Source organism: Acipenser ruthenus, chromosome 11 (assembly GCF_902713425.1).
Source record: "Acipenser ruthenus chromosome 11, fAciRut3.2 maternal haplotype, whole genome shotgun sequence".
Lineage (NCBI taxonomy): Eukaryota > Metazoa > Chordata > Actinopteri > Acipenseriformes > Acipenseridae > Acipenser > Acipenser ruthenus.
The window spans coordinates 9,600,097-9,614,597 of NC_081199.1; positions in this window are offsets into that span (position 1 = coordinate 9,600,097).

A 14,501-nucleotide genomic window follows, 5' to 3' on the forward strand; every position below is an offset into this window, starting at 1 on the left:
CTAAAGCTTTGCCTTCAATAAGTATTTAATGGAAGGCCACAGCACACACTGTTGTTGTTTTTTTAATGCATTTTCCATTTCTGTCTGCCTGGTGGCAGGACTGATGAAGTGCCTCTCATTCAAAGCTGATCAGAAAAACACAATTGCAACATTGCATCACTTTTGTGTAGAAGGTCAATCAGGAATCTGCTACGGGTGAATAACTGGTCATGGTTGTAAATGTAGCTTCCAGTACAGTCAATTTTATAATATAATGTGCACTCTATTTATAAAGAGTACAATATGAGTCTTATATTCGCGTACAGAACACCTTGAATTTTAGTATTCTATATGGTGCTTTTGCAATGCATAACCTGTGTATAATACATAGAAATCCTAAAAAAAAGTGCCAAAGTGCATGCTATATTCTAAAAATTACAGTATTTGCAGGGTCTTCTGTGTTGTAATGTGTTGTTACTTTAACAAATGCCAATGTTGTACAATATAATTATATACAAATGAAAAAGCATTGGGGGAACAGAATACATTTAGAATTTAAGGAGACTATAATAGAAATCAAAGCAAGTGACAGCTAGGGTTGACATTATCTTGTACTTTCTACCTAGCATGTCTTTACAATCTGGCTTCTGTTATTGAAGTTATATACAGGGTCTTTAAATACATATCACACTTGCAATATTACCAGCATTAATTCTGTTGGACGTTCATTTGGTTATGCAGTTGTATTTTATACTTCAGTTTGGATTATGCAGAAATCCTGAATGGGATCCAACTATACTTTTGCTCAGTTTTTCTGTTTGCTCATATATTTTTTCAATGAAAACCTAAACACGAGCATCCCTAAAATGTGGTGAAGTCAGTCTCTGAAACACACAAACCACAACAAAAATGAATGTTCCAGCCACACAGATTTTGATTAAGGGCTCACATAACACATTGTACACGGAACCATTTTTTTTCCCTTTTAGTTTCATCGATCTACAAGACATTTCAACAGATGTTTATAGGCGTCCCCACATAGTTTCTGGTCCCCTGGATCTTGGCATTCAGGACTGCCATAGGACTGCATAGAGGCAACACAGCTCATCTGACAACATGGGTGAGTGTGTCAGCCGAACTTTCCTTCAACTGCTAATTCACCCAGGGCTGCTGGCAGATGTCTGGGTCTTGACCATGGGATGTATTAATTTATCATTGGTACAATCGACTGACAGATTCCAGTAATGACAACTTTCTTTCCCTCCAGTACTGGATGATTACATTCATAGGGGACTTCTCCAGATAAAGTCCAGAGGCTATGTTACAGTATACACTTCTATTCATTTGACTTCTCTCACGGAAAATACAAACTGGCCTAACCTTTTCATACTTTGCAATAGAAATAGCTGGCTAGGCAAACCCAAGAAGATAAATGTTTTCAGTTCCAAACCATAGAGTCCAGGAGATCTGCTGCTCTGGGTGTATGACTGCATTACTCACACCTGGAGTGCAGTCACAAGGCAGTAAACAACTAGAATGTTTACCAGCTTCCACAGCGTGCCCAACACTTTTATCAGTGTGGTCCGCCTACACCTCCTGCACGTTAGCTGTGCACCAGGGTCATTCCACAGTAAAAGAGAGTTACAGAGAGTGTCTGTAAAAAAAGATGCTCATCCATTCTTTAAAATACATTGTGATCCCTCATGTTTACTATGAACATTGCTGGTTCCCATTGTGTTGTGCTGAAAATGGTTATGCATTCTTATGTTAATTCAGGATATTCATACAGTTCATTTAAAATAACATGCTATGAACATTAAACAGTGTGTAGCAACAGTGATTGTTCTAGAGTGTGTTCATCATCACTGCACTGCAGTAAACTGGGGAAGCTGGGTCATTGCTGGGTCTGGAAGGTCAAAGTCCTTAGACTCCTGGCACATCAGTGTCATGATTTCCATTACACGAGAGTAGATGTTAAAACTTCATGCTGATTTGAATTCAGCTCTCGCCAAGATAAGCACCAACTAAGACGTAGCTTTACAGTAAACTAATGTGATCCATATGTGTCTCCATCCATTTGTGCTTCCTTCCATACGATGATGTAGATATCCTTCTGTCTGGTGTTGATGGCTGAAGTGTAATGCTGGCTCCACATAGAATTCAAACTTTTGAGCACATGTTTGTTTGTTTTTAATTAAGTACATGTTGGTGTCTAACTGCAAGTGGCATCAACTATTGTAGACTCAACTAACACAGTTCTCAATGGCAGCACACAGTAAAACAGTATCAATGGCCAGTGCTAACTTTTTAGCTTTTTAGTTTGACCTCAAATTAGTGCATTTCGTGCTTACAATGCACCAGAATGTAATTCCTGCTAGAATTATCTATGGAATGTATTTTTAATAGTTTCTTTCCATGTCCACAATGTCACGTCTCATCAGAGACGCTGAAACTCGGGTTCATTCCATTTGCGTGAATAGTATACCACAGGTCGACCAATGTGGTCAACACCAATGTGGTAAACTGCAAAGTGATGCACAGAATCATGATATACAATTAGAGATTGTGCTTGGAGAATAGAGAAGCTATTGTCAACCAACCAAGGTTCATGACAACTGGATAAGTGGTTCTCCTGATATATGCACAAATATAAGTGTGACATACAGGTGAATGGATGGACGGACAGATCCTATATCCCCAGAATCTGATATCCTCAGTAACTTAAGCAAAATAATGTTGCCACCAAGTTTCATGACAACTGGATATGAGGTTCTCCAGACATATGCAAAAATGCATGGTGTGACATGTACAGTACTATATCCCTTTGTATAACTCACAAACATTATAACTTTTCAAAAAGCCACTGTCTCTCAATATTGGAACAGTACTTGTAAATCGCTCTGCCAACTGCTCCTGTGTATCCCATCAAGATTTTAGAAATACTGTAGCTGGCTATGCAAGAAGCTAGTTAATCCTCACCTTTCTGAATTCTAGAGATGTTACACGTTACCAAGCAACTCTATTTTGTAGACGACAGCACACCCTATCAGTTGTACCAGTAAAGTATGCACAGCCAACCAGTGGTACATATGCAGGCATTAAAGATTAATCCGCCCACATTGCTATAGAATGAATTATAGGTGCCTTTCTCAGCTATCAAGGCTTTTGGAATATTAGTACCAGATAGTTATGCATAAACATGCAATATACCTGAGAGAGTGAAGGCTTGATTCTTGCCCAAACACTTTTCCTTCTCCCTTTATCAGAATGCCATTCCATATGAAAGAAACTTTCCATCACACTCTTAAAGATCTCAACTCGTTTCCATTCATTATTCATGCCCCTTGACTTCAGTTAGGTTATGATTACAATTACCTATTTATGAGGTAATCAGCAATTGGAAATGTCCCTGTAATAGTAACCGGAGCTTGGCATCCCAGTAAAATGAACTCTATTGAAGACGGTATAGTGGTCGCTGGTGTGGCTCAAGTGCGCTAATAGCCCAACTAACAACAATTATGTCAATTATCCATTCAGCCATATGCTGCTCAGTTTCCTGGCTTAAACGACCCAGTGCATCTATGAACATTGTAGCAGTTTATGACTTGAAACCTCTGCCATATTGTTTATTATGAATCAGGAGCCAGCCGAAGTGCAGGATTTGCTTTTTTACTTATTAAGTAAGGTAGGGTTATATAGCTTTAGAACTCATTGATAAAAAGGTTGATGTTTAATTTACTGGACAAATAAAAGGACTGGCATTTGTCAGTGTACATCATGGGGTTGGGTTCAACTCAAAGTTCAAATAGATAAAAAATGCCTTTTACAAGCTGGCTGTTCAAAGAGGCTCAAAACTATTGATACATAATAAAGTAAATATTATACTCAAAAACAGTTCTGCATGACTTCTAACAGGTGGTACTGATCCAACAAAAACCTTTTATATTAAATTTATTTAAAGGATGCAAATGTAGAAGATGGGCTGCCTGTGAAATCTACCTTCTATAGGGTAGATTTTCTGAAACAATCTAATCTACTGTATATCAAATCTTATGAAGGCCCCCTTGTGCAATTTTGCCCATTTTAAGGTCATCTTTCTTTCCTTGCATCCCTTTTTTTAAAGTGGGCGCCATCGCTAAGCAACTTCAATGTTAAGCAATGTGAGACGTGGTAAATATTAAACATATGATGTGATATTTGTTTGAAGATGACACTCACATTACAAAATGGATGCAAAGTAGGAAAGTGGGCCTTCATAGGATTCGATAGACATGAATAGTATGACAATTGACAAGCACATTTGTGGCCATTATGATAAATCACTTATAGGCAACATTCAGGACGTTCCATTAAAGTAAAGCAGCTACATCCCAGACTAGACTGTTCTTCAGCATTTTCCTCATAGCAAATGTTACCTCAATATGCAAGCCAGGTTGATGTCTTGATCACTAACACCAACAGCAGCATGCAGGGTTTATATACATTAACACTGTAAATATGAAGTCACTACTTTAAATGGTTTCTGAGATCTGAAGCTCTGACACTGTGGAGGAGACAGTTTTGTACAAGCAGGAAAGGGTTAATTTTCCTTGTACAATACCTGTGGAAATCAGTTGTTACTCAGTATGAACCAATATTATTAAGTGTTAGGTCTTTATCATCCAGAAATTAAAAAAATATATATATGACCTCAATATGGCACCCATCTTAAGTCAGTGGTCAAAGTGAAAGATGACATTAGATTTGGCTACCAATGAGATATTAAATCCACCCAGCAGTTTTTATTAACCAAAACACTATTAACTATATATATATATATAAAAAGCAATGGACAGCTTTTTCAAAATGTCAACACAGGAGCACATCAGACTAATAACAGTCAGTCACACAACCAGGTTTCTAGAAAGCACTGAAGCAGTATCTCAAACAAGCATGAAAGCAAAGTAAAGAGTTTTACCTAGTTGCCATGTTGTTAAACTCCACAGTTTCACTGCGGTGGCTGCCACAACAAATCCCTGAGAGATGTGCAGGATAATTCACCCAGGTTAAATTCAGACACTGTAACTGTGATGGGTATTAATTCAGTTCCACTTAATATAAGCACCTTGTGTTTATTTGAATCTAATCACACATTCACCTGTGCCTCCTAACTTCAAACACCTGCCCATAAGACAATTAGGTAATTAGCACTAATTAGGTTTGAGAGGCTGTTAGGGGAGGGCATTTCTCAAAAGAACCATAGTGTATCTTCAGGCTTTGACGCTACCTGGGAGTCACATTAGCTTTAGATGGATTTCAAAGCCGGTGCGCTCATAAGACTCTCATTTTGTAACATTAACATGTAAATTAAAGACAAACACATGACACATTGTTGATAAACAACTACAAGAGAGCCATGAATCCTGTACTGACATTCTATAAAGAAAGAAGCAGGAGCTGTTCATTTAACAAAAGACAGACACATAATGTGTACTGTATGTTATGTAAATCCTTCAAAGGACCAGATGCATTGCCCTAAGTGCTATATTGTATACCATAAGAGTCAATGAAGTTGAACAGTACATACTCTTTCAGGGACAAAGGCACTTGATAGAGCCTGGCAGTGTGCCAGCAGGTCTGGACAACACCAGCCATTCAGCCCAGGGCCATAATGTCCCCACTCCAAAGGTGGTCTGCAAGTATCAGTACTGGGGTTCATGCCCAGCACTTTACCTGCAAATTACCCCCGTTTAGCAGACACACACACATGGAAAATCATGCAGAGAAAGGTGACATTGTCCCCACCCCTTTACTGGCTTCTTTCCTGTCATTAACCAACCAGCTGCTGCTTCCCTTATTGACATACATGCTTTCAGCCAATAACATACTTTTACCCAGAAGACACTGCTGAAGTGACCCAGGAAGTGCAAGTGCAAACTAATTTCCTGACAGTAAGGTATTTCCTTTAACCTAATGCAGTACCTGATATCAGGTTTTAAAATGAAATGCTTCTTTCAGAACACATTTGGCATCTGTGTAGCTAAACAAAGTAAAAAACAAGATATGGAATTAAGAGAAAGGGGAAGGTGTAAAATCTGAAACTTGGTGTGAAAGCTTTTAAAGGTCTGGGTTGTTGCCTAGTTTATGTAAGAATATTAACGCTGGGTCTCCTACCCTTCCCAGTTTCATTCTTCTGTAGCACATTCAATTCCAATGAGTCACTGTTAAGTCCGAATCTGGCCTGCTCTGTAGAAGTCTATATTGCATGAGCAAGACCCTCACATTATAGGAGTGATCTCCTTAAATGTGAATCAGTGATTCAGTTCAGATGAGCTTGCCTCGTGATTTAGAGCATTAAAACAAAAAAGAAAAAAAAACTTTGCTCAATCCTTCTAAAAGTATAGGTCCAGCTCTGCTAGCTCTTCCTGACTGCAAGCCCATGGTTTAATTTAGCCATGAATCAGATGCTCAGTGAAGTGCAGGGCTGCAGTAACCGATTCCTGCTAAACTGTTTTGGTTTTTTATCTTGCCTTGAAAAGAGTCTTTTTTTTGCCTCATCCCTCATAAAACTGGTGGGTTTGAAGTAATCAGATATGGTATATGGGTTTGATTATGAGGAGAATTACATACATATACAGTACGGCAGCGTTTATCAATGAGGAGGGGGTTCTTAAAGAGCCATTGAAACACAAACATAGCAAACAAGCCTGTTTAATCAGCTACACCACACATGATTTTTGATTTTTTTTTTTTACTGTACATAGGTTAGGTAACACTTTATATTAAGTGTCTATAAGTACTGTTACTTAGTAAATACATGTGTACCTACACATAATTACAATGTTATTATGCATAGTTACAATGTACAATGTGTTTTGCATGATATAACCCTAATCCTAGCCCCAATCCTAACTGTATCCCTAACCCTAACTCTAAACCTACCCTAACCCTAACTCTGATACAGTTTTCTGATACAACTGTGTACTTACATGTTTCGTGGAAAAAATATTTACACGTTAAATATACTAATAGTGGGGTTCCGAAAAATATAGCAGATGTTGCTAAAACTGTTTAAATAACATACCTGTAATTTATCTTTTCATTGTTAACATCCTGACAACTTTTTACACTTATAGCTTTGAAGTCTGTTTCAAAGCTCTTTTCAAAATGTCTGCTCTGGTGCACTGGGGTTTGAGATCTGTTCTCTAAATCACTGTGGGAAGAGCGATAAAAACAACAGAAAAAACACAACAAGTGCTCTGGCTTTTCTGTTCCGTACCACATCATGGATCATTATTGCTGTGTTATCTGTTTGACAATGTGGGCAATAATCCTTACACTATCAGTGCACTAGAGCAGACATTTTGAAAAGAGCTTTGAAACAGACTTCAAAGTTATAAGTGTAAAAAGTTGTCAGGATGTTAAGAATGAAAAGATAAATTACAGGACATTATATAAACAGTTGTAGCAACACGTGGGGACGTATAACGCTATATTTTTTCTGAAGCTCGCTACTTACTCTTAGTACATTCTAACTATGCATAATGACATTGTGTACTACTATGTAAATACACAATAATTAGACATTTAATGTAAAGTGTTACCTAGTGTTAATAAGTGGATCGTTAAATGATCCCCTGGGGAAACTAGAAGCATAAACAGTATATGGAATTTTTAAGATTCGCCGCTGTTTAGATCTTTAAAATTGACGGCTTTTGAATCGTGTCTGGGTGTGTCCAGTCCAGAAAGTATGAAGTATAATGCAAAAATGCAAAGATGGTCAGACTTACACAAGAGTGAAGGTTACAATTAAAAGAACACCAAATCAATAAAATACAGATGAGATGGGCTTGTGCACATCACAAGGATGCTGTTTAAAAAAAACCTACACATATCATGCTTGCGCCATTGCCACTGAAGGTCAAAGGATTCTGAAAGGAATGTAACACACACCCCCTGCCACGGCTGTGAATTCAAAATTAGAGCCATCAGTATGACGAAAACGTTGATGACCATGTCAGATGCCAACATCATGTACAAATTAGTATATAATGTGAAACTGCAATGCTCGTTTTCCTGAAAAGTGATTCCCAGGATAGTGTGGTACAGCTATGAACGGATGTACATGCACCTGTGTATGTCCCCCGATGGTGTTACTCTTTATAACGTATGCTAAAGAATGTGGACACCAAGTTTCATCAAAATCAGATAAGTGGTTCTTAAGATATATCTAAAGATGTAAGTGCGACATGCAGAACTATACAAACAGACAGACACCCCCTATATCAAGTTTAATCAAATTGAACAAGTAGTTTTCCTGATATATGGAGAAATGTAAAGCGTGATATACATACATGTACGACCGCCTCCACTATACCCCTGTATATTTTTTTAACTAATAACTAGCGACTCAGAGCAATAAACTGCTCCTCATTGGGGTTTTTTCTTCCTGCTGTTAATGGTTTTATTCACTTTATTGCGTGTGTTGGCAATCAGTGACATTTGGATACTGTATCTGCCTTAACTTAATCTGAAATGTAAATATGATTCCACTTTCAATTCCCCGAGTTATCCTAACATACTACCTTACATTTAAAACAAGCTGTAATCTCAGCACATAAAAGTGTACAAAAATGTGAACAGGAGGTGAAATTGAACAGCATTCGGATTTTAAAGTGATTACCATAAAGCAATTACATCTCCCCGAAAATGAAATGAATGTTTCTTGTTGGAGGAAGACAAGTATGCCGCGATAAACTTTAATGCTTTTATCTTTAATTAAATTTGAAAGAAATAGAAAAATAGAAAAGCATGAACCTTAATATCCAATCACATATAATTTGCTGTCTAATATATATTTTTAGTTTAGTCTGATTGCTTTTATTTTATGACTGCAGTGCTCGATACAAAGTCAAAATATAATGTATTATTATAGAAACACTGGACTTTGTCTAGCAAACCTGTAAACTACCATTGTAGGTGTAGAACGACTGCTAATTTGACACTACTAATATTAATGTCAGGTATTTGATAATGCTAGGTGCTCTGATTTTATAACTATTTATTAATGTTCTAAAATGTAATTTATATATTAATGGATTGTGAATGCTCTTCTGTCCATGTAATACCACACGCTTCACAATTACTTCACCATCACGTTATGTGTGATTAGTCGACTACCAATTTCTAAGGTAGACTGTCACTTTTTTTTTTTTTATTTGGAATTGACAATTCTTTTTCCCTGATTTTCTCCCAATTTTGGAATGCCCAATTATTCAACCCGGCTCACCGCTGCAACCCCCGCACTAACTCGGGAGAGACGAGGACGAGCACTTGTATCCTCCGGAACGAGTGCCGTTAGCCATCCACTTTTTTTCGCAGTTCAAGCCCGCCATGAAGCCACTACAGAACTACAGCGTCGGAGGACCACGCAGAACATGTCTTAAATGGGAAATAATACCCTATCAACAAAAAATAATAAACTGGCACAAGAGGTCTAGTGACCTCTGTTGGTCCACTTGAGCTGGAATGACCCTAAGGGACTAATATATGCATTTTTTAAAATTTACAAATAACCATACACACCTAATACTAGAGTAAGTTAGTGTTTTTGTTATACTGTTTGAACTTTTAATGTAACTATCTTCTAGTACTGTGTGAGGCATGATACCTTTATATGAGTTAAAAGCAAAATTTATATCACTAAATTCGAATGTCACAGAATAAGAAATATGTTACATGTTTTATTTGCTGTAAGTAAGTCGTTAGAACGGGTTCTGTTTATGAACCCATTGTAAAATGAAATGAGATGCGAGTCCAGAGTTTCTATAGCAAGACAAAAAAAGCACAGGTTTGTGCATTAGGGTTTAACACAGGCCGATAAATGGCTTGTAAAAAGATACTGCTCCTTTAATGACTTACTTACGCAGTGGCAGCCCGCTTGCACACTTAGTGATCTAAAGATGCAGTGACACAAAAAGCTCACAGATAATTAAATATTGATTTTTGTTTTCTAATTCTATATAAAAATTGTCCTGGGTCTCCCAGTGGTAGTTTTCATCCCACTAAAAACGTGTGGATCGCAGTTTAACCCTATTTCATTTCAGGCTGCAATGGAGTGTATAAAATGGAGAGAGGAGAGGGAGCTGTGTGAAAGCAATATGTTCTGGGTATTTACCTTGAACTGTGAATTGGCTCATATTCTTTTCTCCTGCTGATACTTACAAATTGGTGTGTGCCAAGCCACTCTTTTTTTTTAAAGGACTTACGTGCTGTGGTTTGACTTGCGAGTTTCTTTTTGCTGGATTTGGGGATCTATTGTGTGCACCATCATTTGCCCAAAAAACACCTTCCTGAGGTGAACAAGGGTTTGATCAAACATCAGAGGCTATGATATGTAATATACATGACAAATAGCCTATGCCTGATGTGGCTGATACATTTGTTATGTAAGTGTACCATATCAAAGCTGCACCTCCCTTTTTTAAACTAGTTACAATGGGGAAAACAGCAGATCTGATAGCATAATAATAATAATAATAATAATAATAATAATAATAATAATAATAATAATACATTTTATGTATAGAGTGCTTTTCTCAGACCCAAAGAGCTGTACAAGAACAACAATACAAGCATAAAATATACAAAGGTACAGATAAAATATCAGTTCAATTAAACAAATCAAAAGTTAAAATAAATCAGCAAAAGCTATCTTAAAAAGGTGTGTCTTTAAGAGAGATATAAAAATATCCACAGACTCAGAATCTCGAATAGATCTGGGCAGCATGTTCCATAGTCGTGGGGCAGCACTACAAAAAGCTTGGGTCTCCCATAGTACGGAGTCTAGTCCTAGGTTGAATAAGACATCCGGCATCCATGGATCTTAAATTGCGTGCTAGAATGTACTTTTGTAATAGGTCCCTCAAATAAACGGGGGCAGTACCATTTCAGGCCTTATAGGTAAGGAGCAGAATTGTCTAGTCAAGCCAATCCCTCACAGGGAAAAGTGCAGTTTATACAGTACAGGTGTTATGTGCTCACAGGAAGAGGTACGAGTTAAATTCTGCACATACTGAAGCCTATTGAGTACTTTAACAGTAACCCCAGTCAAAAGAGCATTGCAGTAGCCAATCTTGAGTAGTGGGTGTTCAGTTGGCAGGTGCTTCAGTAGCCAAGATTGTTCAACTTACTGATGTTTAAAAAAATAAAATAACAGATTTCGCGGCAGATTTCCATTCCCAACTTTCCTGAAGGAACAGAGTCGATAATCATTGAGGAATGGTCACGTATCCGTCCAGAACAATGAACACAATGTACAGATATGTCACATTGAATTAGTGCCATCCTGGACACCCTGTTGACAATCTTTATCTTAAATATAATGCAACACTTGTGCCAGTGTTGTGCTTCCAAGTGGCTCACCTAGTAAAACCCTTAGAGCGCATGTTTTTGAACCACTGCTTTCAGTGTTTAGGTGGTAAAATGAGATTAGCTGGGCAGCAGGAATGGAGGTTGCAACATACAAACACAGCAAAATACAAAACGAGAAGACGCTCATATCATAAGAGACAGGATCAACTGTTGATAATAACTTCTTATAAATCAGATTTTAATTAAAAGAAAATTACCTTGTGTTGTCAGTTGGTTGTATACAGTGCACAAGACGACAAATTTTTTGAAAGGAAATGTCTTCATATTATCGGTTTGAACTCATTAGGTTACATCTTTCTAAATGACAGTATATATATATATATATATATATATATATATATATATATATATATATATATATATATATATATATATATATATATCTTTAAAACAGAATACAGAACCGTTCACGCATTTTCTTGAGTAGTGACACACAGCTTCTGCATACCTTATTAAAATGAAATCACAATTCAAGAGCAGAAAAAACAAGAAGCGTTGCCACATGTTGAGATTGCTGTTTCTGTGGCCTCAGTACACAAGGGGCTGACACAGGCTTTGTCTTGCTTGACTGCATCTTGTTTCCCAGATTCCACTCACAGTACCAATACAGTGCTCACTGCATTGACAAACTAATTACACCTCTCTGTCTTCCACACTTCGTCATTACTGGGAGAGGTGAAATTGAATTACTGGTACTGGCTAAAATTAAATATATAGAGAACAATATGGCAGAGCCAATATAAAAATGTGCACAGGTCATTTAGCATGTGTATACTATACATTTACCGTAGTTAAGTGACCACTTAAGCATGCTTTACCATAGTCCTGTTCTTCTTCATACATTGTCTACACTTTTATCATAATACTGTGCATTGGAGTAACGTGTTATTAAGAAGGGGTTTTGCAATACGTTTACTAGAGATATAACAGCTAATCAATTATTGATTGCCATGGCTTTTATTTGCAAGCCTCAATTAAACATTCATTGCTCGATTTATCACCCTGGTGCCCTATTTGGAGCCTTACTTATATATTATGTTAGAAGCGCATTCCTGTTTTCTGTTGGATTTGAAGGCTGTTGTAAATAGTATACCAGGTTTAGTTGTTGCTTGTTTTTTAATAATCAATGCATTGATTATTGTCTGTTATTACCTGCCCGATACTTGATTAGGAAATTGGTTGCACATTTCACCTCCTAACCTTACCAAGCAGAACTTCCGCATTTATATTTGCACCATTCACCATCCAGATATTTATTTTGTATATGGTTGCATTTAGTAATAGCATTTACAGCCTTTTTAATTCTACCATTAAATAGCGACGCAACATGAGAGCTTCCTAACATTGGGGTTGTTGTTGTTGAGTGATCATTCACAATATGATGCAACAGATTTGAAGGACATCTTTTTAAATACTGCAAAATAAATAATACATGGTTTTTAGGTTGGCAGCTCTAAATATTAAAACACATATAATGCTACGTATGAATCCAGTTAGTGAATTACCGTGATGAGGCTGTCATACATGAATAGCTTTTACTTTAATTTCTTTAAAGAACAGCATCGTTCATGCTAAATCTGTGATTGGAGCTGAGCTTGTGAGACCAGGATACAATACTGATGTACTGTAGTATTGAGGAACTAAAGCAATTACAATCCTACCATGTGCTCTCAAGCTCTGCCAATCTGCATTGTAATGTCATTTTATTTTACATGACCTTAGCTTTGGAATAAGTAGGAATTTACTGTAAATGGAGAATTAGCATAAACTTTGACCTTGAGAAATACTAAAAGAAACATAGTAGTCATTTTGACGAGAAGTCTTTTTCAATGAGAATTACAAACAACTGTAAAGGTCAGTGTGTGGGAAATAACACATTCACCATCTTGTAGAATGTTTTAGCATTGAATTCCAACAATATTGATTTCCAATATAGTAATATATATATATATATATATATATATATATATATATATATATATATATATATATATATATATATATATATATATATATATTTACATTGATTAACACTGATAATAATATACATTTATTTTTCTTTTGATATGTATTAATTTGAACACATCACCTTCTGTTATCAATGGTACTCACTTTGGTATGATTCATTTGATTTCTCTACACAAAAATATAAAAAGGTTTAAAAGCCAAATACATGTGAATTGCAGAACATTTAGTAGAATTACTGCCACCTACAACTTTTTGTGAAAAGAAAATTGACTGCCATTTACAAAACTAATGAGAATGAATCGAGACGGTCCACCTCCTGTTTTCACAAAGAAAAAAAAAATAGTGCAAATTGCTCTCTGGAGAATATAACATTGAAATACAGAGCCATTGTGTTATTTTATTAAATAGTGTCTGTCTTGAATCCAGAACTCTAACTTACAGAGGTGTGAATTGATTGTAGTTCACACAGTGGCCCTGGTGGGGGCAGTATAGTAACAAGCAGCTCCCACACACCTTAAAGCAGTGCAGCTGAATCCAAAAATGCATGTCTACATTGCAAACAAAGGGAGATGTTAATATCTTCAGCATACATTTCAAAATATCCTTACAGTCTAAAGGTCCAACAACGCTATGATTTACAATATGCAGGCCTAACAGCGTGCATAATAGAGATGGCTTTTAACTTTATTAATACAGCACTCCACCCTCATTATTATCTTTGCCAAGTTTTTAACAAATGGTGCATTTTAACAAATAGAAATTTTAACAAGTGCCTCTTGTGTATTCTCAGATGGTATTAACAAGGCCATTTTTGAGTTTTCATTGCAATATAAATAAAATAAAATAATAGATTTTCTGTCAATGCATATACAGTAAAAACCTGTGTTTATATGGTCACCATCTCTTATCAGTTAATAAAATAAAAAAGATGGGAAAAAAGATGGGAAATCTTGACTAAACATGTATGTTACTAACGTACAGAACTAATTATATCTCTCCTGTGCTTAAAGAACGGCTAAACAAGGCTTTAACATTATTATCTTACCTGTTATTAGCACTAGCAATATAACCCCTTCTCTTCTATTAAAACTCTTTTGGTTATTTTCTTTTTAACACATACATTTAGAGTAAGCCAATAGTTC